Source organism: Adiantum capillus-veneris, chromosome 28 (genome assembly GCF_014529385.1).
Source record: "Adiantum capillus-veneris isolate H3 chromosome 28, ASM1452938v2, whole genome shotgun sequence".
In the NCBI taxonomy this organism is placed as follows: domain Eukaryota; kingdom Viridiplantae; phylum Streptophyta; class Polypodiopsida; order Polypodiales; family Pteridaceae; genus Adiantum; species Adiantum capillus-veneris.
In genome coordinates, this window is record NC_140958.1 from 28,561,290 (window position 1) to 28,573,433 (window position 12,144).

Here is a 12,144-nt window from a genome sequence, read left to right on the forward strand (position 1 = left end):
TAATCTGCTCCTAGGATGCCCTTTGGCTCCGGATCTGCCTCCATTGCCCGGCCCCTGCCGACCAAAAACAGCGCTTTACAGCTATGCCTATTGTAGCGATGCTTTTAACTCAATTATAACCAACAATTTCCCTCTTTTAATGGCTGCGCTCAAGCAAAGCTTGTAGATTTGATTGTCGTGCGAAACAAACAGCACAACGCGCACAGCACAACAAACCTCACACGAGGCAATTGTTTTGCTCCGAGACTGCCCATAGGTAACAGGGCTCATCTTGCACTGGATAGGCAAAAGGTGCTTGAGCATGAGGCTAAGCGAAAAAAGAAGAGGAACAACAACTGAAGCAGTGGTGATGGACATGATAACAGAAGTATACATTGACAGTCGACATGATGGCAGAAGTCATAGCAGCAGAAGAGATGATGATGGAGATTGCAGTAGACAAAGATCGCGGTAGACATAATTGACATAAGAGAAGGTATAAAAGAGACAAAGAGGATGATATAGAAGCAATCATAGCCACAAGGATGTTGATCAAAGGACAACCTGATGATCACAGGTATATATTCAATTATGTATATGCTGGTAGTGATGGCGATGGAGAATGCCGATTTTCATCTCCCCTTGAGTAGCCCTTCTGCGCGCTTCTATTCGAGTACTCTCTCTCTCTCTCTCTCTCTCTCACACACACACACACACACACACACACACACACACACACACCCACCCACCGATGCCCACCCACCTGCTAAGCGCCAGTGATTTGAACAGGGTTTAGCAGGAGCCATGGAGGCTTCACCACGACCAGCAACTTGGTCGAGATGATCTCGCATGGTCCACCTGCAGCTGCCATCAGCAATACTATGCCATATGATACGGAGCATCCTCTTCAAATTGCAGTGAGAGAGGCAACTATTGCAGACTTTTGGGAGGTTGCAGATACACATTGTGGTGGTTTCCTTCCGGAGCTGGTCTTTCCTATGGATGCACTTATGTGGTTGGACAGGTAGAAGCTTTTGTAGACGCGTCAAACTGTGACTACTACAGAATTCTGGGAGGTTGCAGATACACACTGTGGTGATTTCCTTCCGGAGCTCGCCTTTCCTATGGATGCACTTATGTGGTTGGACAGGTAGAAGCTTCTATAGACGCGTCAAACTGTGACTGTTACATTGAAATCTTGATCATGGATTCAGCAGCTTTGCGTACAGAGTTGTGGCAATGGTTGGAGGTTTGATGGTGCCTCCATGTTGTCGAAGAAATTGTCTGGTTGTGCAGTAAGTGATTGCTGGCATTTTGACCTGGGACATCGTGAGAAGCCTTTGGACAATGAACCTCTAGCTGGTCTGGAGCTGAGCAGTGTTCTGGGGGTTCTAATTGTTGACACATTAGCAGACTTTTTGCCCAGAAGAAAGTCAACTGGCGTGCATCGTGTAGCAAGGTCATAGTCTGTTTTCAACTGTGACTATTACGATGAAATCTTGATCATGGATTTAGCAGCTTTGCGTACAGAGTTGTGGCAATGGTCGGAGGTTTGATGGTGCCTCCAGGTTCTCGAAGAAATTTCCTGGTTGTGCAGTAAGTGATTGTTGGCATTTTGACATGGGACATCGTGAGAAGCCTTTGGAGAATGAACCTCTAGCTGGTCTGGAGCTGAGCAGTGTTCTGGGGGTTCTAATTGTTGACACATTAGCAGAATTTCTGCCCAGAAGGAAGTCAACTGGCGTGCATTGTGTAGCAAGGTCGTAGTCTGTTTTCAACAGATGCCAAGCGAGGGCCTCTCTCCAGATGCAATCACCTACGTACTCCAAATGCAATCAACTAGCGTGCATCATGTAGCAAGGTCGTAGTCTATTTTCAACAGATACCAAGCAAGAGCCTCTCTCCAGATGCAATCACCTACGTACTCCAACTGCCTCCAAGAACGGGATGGGATGCGGTCTCTTGGTATGCACTTATTGTTGCACGACATGTGGCAAATGGGGTGTATTCATGGGAGAGCCTATGAAATCACCTATGCATGCATCTTGAAGGCATGTGGCACAAGATGCTGATATGGACACAAAAAGATGTTATGCTGATATGGACACAAAAATCAATTTTGTTGTTTGTCAGAGTCTGCTGGAAAAAGTTGTCATGCTTGGCACTATCTTGGTTGATATGTATGTCAAATTTCGTGCGCTTGAGAAAGATGTCATGCTTGGCATTGTCTTGGTCGATATGTATGCCAAATGTGGTGCACTTCAAAAAGCACAAAAAGTGCTTGAGGAGCTTCTTGTTTGGAATGTCGCTTCTTGGAATGCACTGATTGGGGATGTGCACAACAATAGTAGCGCCAGATTCCGGAGTGTGGACTCTTGGAATGTAGTGATTTCAAGATGCTCTAGATTGTTCTCAGTAGATGCAATCACCTGCGCATGCATCTTGAAGGCATGTGGCTCTACGCACAATAAGAGCAGGGCTAGAAAGATTTCGTGCTTGTCAATACCTTGGTCGATATGTATGCTAAATGTGGTGTGTTTGAGAAAGCACAAATATGTGTCTGAGAAGCTTTCTATTCGGAATGTTGTCTCTTGGAATGCATTCAGTGCAGGATACATGCAACAGGAGCAGGGCTAGAAAGCTCTTGGCTGCTTTCAACGGGAATGCAAAGTGAGGGCGTCTCTCCAAATGCAATCACATAAGCGTGCATCAAGATGCTGATATCGGCCTAAAAAATCACTATGATATTGTTAGTCAGGGGTTGTTGCCAACAATTGCCATGCTTGGCAATGCCTTGGTCGATATGTATGCCACATGTGGTGCGGGATGTTGTCTTTCGGAACACACTGATTGTAGGATATGCCCGACGCTCTTATGGACACAACAACTGAGATTGATATTGTTAGTCACGTGGTGCTTGGCAATGCCTTGGGCGATATGTATGCCAGATGTGGTGCGCTTGACAAAGCACAAAAACTCCTTGAGGAGCTTCTTGCCAGGAATGTCGCCTCTTTGAATGCACTGATTGTGGGATGTGTGCAACAAGAGCAGGGCCAGAAAGCTCTACGATATTTTGAGTGGATGCAAAGCATTGGAATGCACTTTCCCCATAATACACACAACATGAAACAGATGCAAACGAAAGGCATTTCTACAAATCCATTCACCTATGATTGCACCTTGAAGGCTATTGACCTTCTGCAAGCTTGTTGTGCGGAACGCCGCCACAAGATCGTAGGAAGGGTCTCTATCCAGACGTAATAAACTATGTCTACATAGGAATTTGGAAGGCATGCGGGTCAACAGATGCAATCACGTACACAACCATAGATATTAGAATTTGCGATATGATCGCTAGTCAACGTTTGTTGGGAGTACGATTTCATGCTTGGTGGTGGTTTGATCGATATATATACAAATTGTGGTGTTCTTACAATAGCACAGAATCTTCATTAAGGGTATCCTCCCTGGGATGTCGTCTCTTACAGTGGGTTAAGTGCAGGAGATGCCCAACATCGTTGATGCAAGGAAGTCCATTGCCGATAGACATTCAATCGCGGTGAGTAAGCATTATCATTTTTTGATTTTTGATACTGAGAATGCAGTTAATGAACACACTGAAAATTGCATGCTGTCGTGGGAATGGCACGTTCCCTCGTATTATACAAATTGGGGAGGACTGTGCAAACTCCCCCATGCAACGAGACTTGAATGTTTTCTTTTTTTAAAAACATAAAAATGGAACAACAAACAATTAATAACATTGACATCTTGTATGATCATGAACATTGAGCTTGACAAAACTCTTAACACTCCTTGTGGTTTTTGGCGAGGTACCCCTCTGAAGCACTACAATCGATAACCAATTTATGCGGAGGTACACCACTAAACCATGACGATCGGTATCCCAAACACTCTCAGTTAAAAACATCTAACACTCTTTCATGAAACCTCTCTCTCTTCTCTCTCTCTCTCACTCTCTCACTCTCTCAGTTTCTAATATTTTGTTCGATCTCCGTTCGATGGCACATAGCTAACGAAGCACTCTAGCTTACTATATTTTAAAGGGAAAAAGTAGGAAGTCAACTCAAAAATATATAGGATAATTACTAGAGCTTTAAAAACTCACAAGGAAGCTAGAATAAAGATATCTTGCTAGTTTAAAAATCACTATATCAAAAAGTTACTATTTTTAACTTTAAATTAAAGTGAAAAGCTAGCAAATTAATTATTCAAAAGTTAGGTGTGGGTTCCTATATTAAAATAAGGTAGCCAGAATCCCTGAGAAGAAGGATATCATCTCACATGAAAGCAATGTTAATACTATAATCCAACGAACACCTTTGGGCTCTTAGAAAAGTGAGATTAAGATAATTGACAGAAATACGTTATGAAAATTCTAGGGTAAGTTGAGCTTTGATACTTTCTCTAATGGTTAAGCATAATTTTTATCAGGATAAAGACAATGTCTCCAAAAAGGACTTGTACAAATCAACAACCCAAAGAGGATGATAGCAACACCAAGAGGGCTAGGGCCTCACACAACCACGAGGCGAGATTGAGCAACATGTCAATAGACAAAAGTGTTCGTGCCCCTGAGCTTCAACAAATTCTTGATCAATCAAAGGTGGGTCTTGGTTATAAATTAAGTTCACGAGTAACTCAAAGTTCTTTTTAAGTTATAACATTGCACACGTGAAAAAAGTGGAAAGGTAAGTAGGAATTATTAAACTAGCTAAAAACGAAAGGTACCTTCCAAGAAACAACGTACATTTGTTTATAAACTAGGAAAGAAATATTTGGGTTAGCCTGGCTGACTAAGAAAAATTTGGTTGATTATCCTTAAGACAGCTCTTAGGAAACCTCTAATTCTTTGGAATATTTTCATTTCAAGTGATGAGTAATGATGGCTTTTTAGCCACTGATGAATTGGTTATCCCCATGTACGAAGATTTTTTACTCCGTGTGTGTGTATATTTGTATATATCTTAGGATACCATTTTTTAATCCTAGAAAAACCGCCTGATTGTATAGGTAACTAGCTTGGCATATAGGCACCTCAAACTTTGAGTGATGTCTTTTTCACCCCGGACTATGAATAAGAAAGGGTACCGTTGTTTTTCATACATGTATAGGTGCGCTTGAGACAAATTGAGTACGGGTTTGTTCTTCAAGAATTATTTCTAAGTGATCGTAACTTGTCTTAAGTTTTATGATGATGTTTGTTAAAGAATGTTTTTCAATGCTATTTTTCAATAGTTATTTTAAGGAGTCATGGTAACTGGGAATTAAAATGAATCATTATTTTAAGTGTCAAAAGAATGTGGTAGTAATTAGAAAACAAAGAAGCATGTGTAAGTGTGGGGTGGTAAGTGGGGACTAATTGAGGTTGTCAATCATGGATGGGTGGACCTGATTAGTCGGGTAATTATCCATCCCCGCACATTAACATTTAGAAAAATTCTCCAATGAAAGAGGAGTCTACCAATGGCTGTGCCCTCAGGAAAAAAAGCATTGGAAGAGGATTCCTTATCCCATTTGCAAACGTTGTAGGGCCGAATGATTTTTTTAGGTCTTTTAGATTTTGTCCCGTTTTTGCTTGCGAGACAAGACTAGGTCTTTTGCCAGGGCTATAGTCCCAAGCCATTGCCAATGGTAAAGGTCTATTCCCTAGATTTTTTCTACTTAGAGATTTAAGTTTTATCAGGCCTAGAAACTTGTCAAGGATTCCATCTCAAGTCTAGTGTCGACGGTTTGGGGACCTTTCAACATCATGGAGTTTTATAGGTAAATTGATTTCAGTCTTAAACATGGAATTTTTTTTGGGTAGTAGGCCATTGCACATTTTATTTCTTACATGTCAAATGAGCATAAGATATGCTCAATTATCAGCCTTGAACCTACTTCTCTCTAATGGTCCTCACCTCTTTAAAGCACTAGATGAGTCACTAGTTTCACTCAACACATCTTAAACTAGTAAGTGGTGAGCTATCTTGATTCAATTTTTTTACCTTATATCTACGTCAACTTCCTATTTGGTTAGATGATTGCTAATTGATGCATCGAGAAGTCTTCTAGCATTTGCTAGTTTGTACTATTATTAGATGTGCATATTGAAACTGGCTAAGTCTGCACCAATATTTTTTCATGGTAAGCCATCCAAAACTCCTTGTGTAAGGATAATGAAGACATGTTTTTTATGGCTCTCTTCACGGACTATACTAGTCTCTGAAATTTAGGTAAATCTATAATTTTTTGTCGTTTGTATAGGTCTTTTTTTTGTTCAATATAAGTGTCATTGTAGGTCGTATACTCCTAAAGTATCGAATGGTTTGTAGGTGGACTATGTATTTGAATCATCATTGTTGATGCAATAGTATGAGCGACAACTCTTGTTCGAAAGCTCAAATTTTTAAAAATAAATTACTATGATTTGGGTGGCCAAAGAGTCTTGATGGTGATATCCCTCATATGGGCTAGAGTTGGGGTTTGATAACCCATAGGCTTAGCACTATTTTTTGGTTTTATTTTTGGACAAGTCATGTTCCTAGGAATATTTGCCCAAGAAGCATACTCACAAGCTGTCATCCAAGGGATTAATTCAACACATGGGCTAAAAATTACTATAGAAGTCTCATGTTCACCTAGTCTAAATATCTTTTTTGTTTTATTTTGTAGAAATTTTACTTCTCTCTCTCTCTCTCTCTCTCTGTGTGTGTGTGTGTGCGCGTGCGCGCGCATGCGTGTGCATGTGGGTGCGTGCATGCATGCGTGTGTGTGTGTGTGTGTTTGTTTGTTTAAAATTCCCTTCACATTGAACCATACTAAAATTAAGACTTATAGATTAGTATTTATAATTTAACATTAGGAATTACAATTGCAAGTGACATTGTGTTAACATGCTTGAAACATTAGGAGACTAGAAATAAAGAGGGACAATAGACATTAAACAACATCAAATTCTTTTGAGAACTACATTCCATATTTGTATACAACCCTAAATGCCTCATTGCATATATTCAAGGCCCCTAGAAAGGTGAGATAAGGTACTTGTCACCATCCACACAAAAAAGATTGTTAAAACATTCATCATTTAGTGTGGGAAGAAAAGTACACGATTGTCACCACATGTTATTGATGTCGCATCAAAGACAAACATCCCTAACTTACGAGTGATTATTTGTAATTATGGTTTTTTACTTTATGAGGGAAAAAGATTCTAGTGCAAGCTTGTTTACAGATGGTTAGGTTGTCCTAGCTAAGGCAATTTTTGGTTTATATAATCAATCTTAGCTTGGCTAGCATCGATCGACATTCTGGCAGTCAGCTTTGTGGCAGCTTGCTTTCCTGCAAAAATCATCATTTTAGTGGTAACTATCATTTTCAATGCTACCTATGCAGTGTGAGTGCTTATACTTGAGTGACTTTTAGAGAGGAAAACCCTCCTATTACACATGTATTTCATGTGTTTTACCTTGACATTATTTATCTTAATTGCAATATATGGCAAAATCCAGCTTTTGGGAGCAATATTAGGGGTGAAAAGGTAGCCGTGCCTTTCTACTTTTAATTAATGTGGGTCTACCATACTAGTTTCAATCATAAAAATGTCATTTGCGTGTTCTAATCGAGGATTGTGGTACATCACAGTAAGACCCAAGCAAGCTACTCCTTGAGCTTGGACTCCTGTGTGAAAGAACACTAATGATTATAGTCATATTTAACATTATTCCAATCAAAGCATATACCGCATTATAAAGAGATTTTTTATATGTGCAAACCGCATAGAGTGTATTAAACAGATTTTTGAGTTTCCATGTGTGTTTAAGAAACCCGGGCCAAAACAATCCTTTCCTTTATGCTAAAAAATGGAGGACCATAACTTACTAAGTGATCATAAGGAAAAAATAGTCTAGAAATCGTTTGATAGACCATACCTTTACTAATTTCATTCTGAAATAAAGTGATGAGTAAATTTGTAATACACAACCTACCTATGGCAATGCTTACTCAAAATATGTAGCTATTTATATAAAAATTAGCTTGTTTCATGTTAGTCGGAGTACTTCAATTACCACCAAATATTTCCTACCTATTTTTCCATTAAACATTTTCTTAACAATGTAATGTATCCCAAACAGGTTTGTATACTATGAGTGTGGTAACCATATGTGCATTTATCATTTGATTAATAGAGAAATATTAATTGCCAATTGTGGTGGGAATGTTCTTCAAAGGAACATGCTATGGAAACAAACATTATACAACCAAAAGAATATATATAACAATAAAAAAAACCTGGGTTATTTTCCATTAGCGCCATCTGAATATTCAAGTGCGATCCAAATCACCTCTAGTAGATAACTAACCTCGTCGATAGGGTACGCATGCGAGTGTGTGTGTGTTTTTTGTTATCTACATATATTACCCACAAACGAACATTTACATGTTCAAAGACCAGGATACCCAGACCAAAGACCAAGAGCAGATGAGAGTAAGATGAAAGGAGGTAGGCTTCTTTGGGAATATAGATTCTAGATTGTTGAGAGCAAACCAAACAACATGGTCAAACCATATAATGCTTGACTCATAAGAAGCTTTAGGCTCAAGAAATCTGCAAGCACACTTGAGATACGGTCTGTAAATATTCAGATCGATTCAGCATAATAATTAGCATTGCTCTTATTGAATTCCATGAGACCCTTGGTTCTCACATAAAGACCTGCATTAGAGATACATTTCTTAGAATCCATAAAGTTCATGCTAGATGGGGCTTTAATTAGCTCATCCTTGTCCAAAAATTGCACTCCTTTAAGTAGTTTTAGTGGCCGAGAATCCTTCATTGTAGCCGTTGGTAGATTTTCCAAAAATACCCGGGTCTTTATTAAGATGGGTGCCAGAAAACCTTTATTAGGGAGTAACCAAAGCTTATGTTCCACCCCCAAAGATTCAACCTCCACCTGTCGTATAGGTAGAAAGGGGAATATTCTAGACACCTTAGGTACCAATTTCAAGAGCAAAGTATCACTAAGAGAACATAAATCATTTTGAGACTCTTTAACAGCTGCAGCAGCATGAGCATCTCTACAAAATAGACTGTTTGTAGGAAGGAGAATAGGAACAGTCGAGGCCGTGACAAAGCTCGAGATGAGTCCACATTGCTTCTTAAGAAGATTAGCAAGTTCAGCACCATCCAAAGAGAATCTTAGCCAAGTCTTCTTTGTGAGATTTTGAGATAGTTAGGATATTAGCAATAATGTCGTAATAAACAAGATACCCTCCTTATTGTTTTTAACCAAAATAGCCAAAGTTTTGACCCATTTGCCAAAGGAAACTGTGTGAATCAGGGAGGTATTAGGGTTAATAGAAGATGCCACAATAAGAGCTAATGATTCAACATCTTGTATGCATCTTAGAACCAAAATAGAAGCCCTTGAAAGCGAATCCATTGGTAAATCCAGTCCCTGATACAAGGAAACAGCCTGAAAGAGGCATAGTTAGACACGTCTCAAAAATTAAAATTCTAGAAAGGATATTTTATGAGAGGCTAAATTTAAGAATTTTTCTAGGCAAGGAATGCATACTAAAAAGGTAATAGTGTAATAGTGCAGTATTTCCGTAGCTGCCTCATCCTTCAACCGATCAGAAACTATCATAAGGACCATGTGAAGCTAGCCCCTTCTAGCTCAGACTGTCTGCTCCAATAGAGCAACCTGACCTAGCACAATTCTAGGAACCTAGTCCTGACCCAGTTGTAAGACTGGATCTAGGTGCAATTGTGTATGTTTTTGTTATCTACATATATTACCCACAAACGAACATTTACATGCTCAAAGACCAAGGTACCCAGATAAAAACAAGGTTTCTGTACAAAATACACTTAGATAGAAAATTTGTTACAAATGAATAAAATCAAATTGGTACAAATCACCATCGTAAAAGGTAGAAATTCCTTCCCAAACTTCAAATTAGCAGTCAATCTTCCAATAAGTATAGTAACCAAAAAGTTGAACTAAAGAAAATAGCACCCACAGAAGCAACACAACATTCAGTTAGAATTGGCTCTGTATGCAGGCGATGCATAGGCATCCTAGTTGTTATCCATGTCACAAAGGTTTAACTTTTTGGTGAAAGTAAACTATCATTAAAAGACAAATTACATGAGAAATTGGTAGACAATTCAACTAGCATAATAAAAAACTCAACAGCTTACTGATGATTAGTTACATGAGAATGGAGCGGGATTATCACTAGACGTATTCATGTGCTAAAGGTCTTTAAAATTTAATCTCTTTATTCTTGCAGGTTCTCTTAAGATAGGTTCTTTTCCTAGTAAATGCCATGTTCTTAGCCACAAATGAGGCCACATATTCAGCCTTTGCTGCTTTAAGCTTTGTCGAGATATGCACCCTCTTGATAGGATCAACAACACTACTCATCCATGCAATCAGCTTATACTTTGATACCTCCTGGTAACAATAGACATTTTGTTTTGGGCACTATTAGTATTGTAAACCACATAGACACAATCCTGCATGTTCTCAAAAAATTCTGACTTGTTTTGCCTTTATTAATTTAATATAGTGAACAACTCCAGCAAGTTTATGCCAGATATCAACGAAAGTTAGAGGAACTTGTATCCCAGCAATTAGAAGATATAAGCATTCATCATACATGCTAAAGTAGGATATAATTAGTTGAGATTGTTATGTATCAACCTAACATATGTATCTATCAAATAACATGCATTTATAAAAACATATCACTCCCTCAGGCTGCTCTTGTATATTCTTTGACATGGATCCCTCTGGCCTCTTGTAGTAATAGAATACTAGAGACAAAGCAACTCTTTTGAAATATGCCAGTACAAGTCCATGTACATGGACCTATTAAGCGTGCATCGATCACAAGTAGATAACGTAGTAAATAAGGCAACATTTGTGAGTATTACTCCAGGAAGAGACAACACACGCAGTAGCCATATTACTCTAGTCGGAGATATACTGCAGTTCAAAAATGAATCATGCATTGACTAGTCCTATAAGATACAATATCCAGAACAAATCATCAGTGAGGTACTCACCAACACTAGCTCAATTAGATCAACCAATTCCTCACTAAAGTTAGCACAACGGGTTGGAATTTTGTATTTTTTTCCAAGGAGGCTCTATTAGGAAATTAAGTAAACCTACAGAATCTTGCAAAGTGTAGGTAACCACATAGACCATATCACATCAGCCATACCTTTCCAAGGTTTTGAAATATTACCAGCTAGAAAAATTTCATTAGGCTTCTGTCATCATATATCAAACAAGATATAAAAGCATTGTTTGCTACAACCATTTAGTATCAAAGATGATTACTGCTGAACCATGTCTGCAAAAAATAGTAGGCATCATAACCCATGGTAATCGATTTATCCAAGAGCAGCAACCCTTCAGCAACACATTGGCAAAAAGTGCATATTTAATTAAGTCAAGTGAGCCCTTCCCATAAATTCAAGTTGATTCCCAGCCTGAGCAAAAGGATGTCATAGTTATCATAAATAGGTTAATCACATACCAACCAAAGTGGGAGACAAATACTGGCCTACAACAGCATACCAGACCAAGGCAGCCATCGATATGGAAAAAAATCAGTAAAATAGGGTTAATCAAATATAAAAGCTATGTACATGAAGCAAAATAAATTCCTTCGCATAACTGACCTGAAGGATGCACTATCCCCGTGTAATGTTGTTTCCAGCAAGCCTAACAACATAACCCAACACTCAACCAACCGAGTCCCAACAAGATACATTCAGCCCATTGCGGCTCCATCCCCCTCATGTATTTACAAACAACTACAATCTCCATATCAAGAATAACCATTTTCCAAAAAAGAGTAGGCACGCAACATCTTAGGCATACTCATGCCACAAGCTCACAGCCACTTACATTTAGAGAAGACATCCATGCTATCATTTATCATGTAAAAAGGTATCAACTTCAAAATCTTTACACCAAGCAAAAAAAACCCACCTAAGATGAAGCCATAGAATGAACCTCCAATGTCTGTTGCTTTTCTTTCCCCTTAGCCAAAGTGTATCCCACACAGAGTAAAGCCACTCAAAAAATGCATACACTACAACACAGACTCAAGACTAAAGGTATACAAGCCTACTAA

General features: G+C 38.9%; 1 pseudogene; it reads left to right on the forward strand.

Moving 5' to 3' along the window:
• Positions 1–493: 493 nt before the first annotated feature.
• Positions 494–1,746, forward strand: LOC147420216 (GCN5-related N-acetyltransferase 4, chloroplastic-like; annotated as a pseudogene).
• Positions 1,747–12,144: the final 10,398 nt, after the last annotated feature.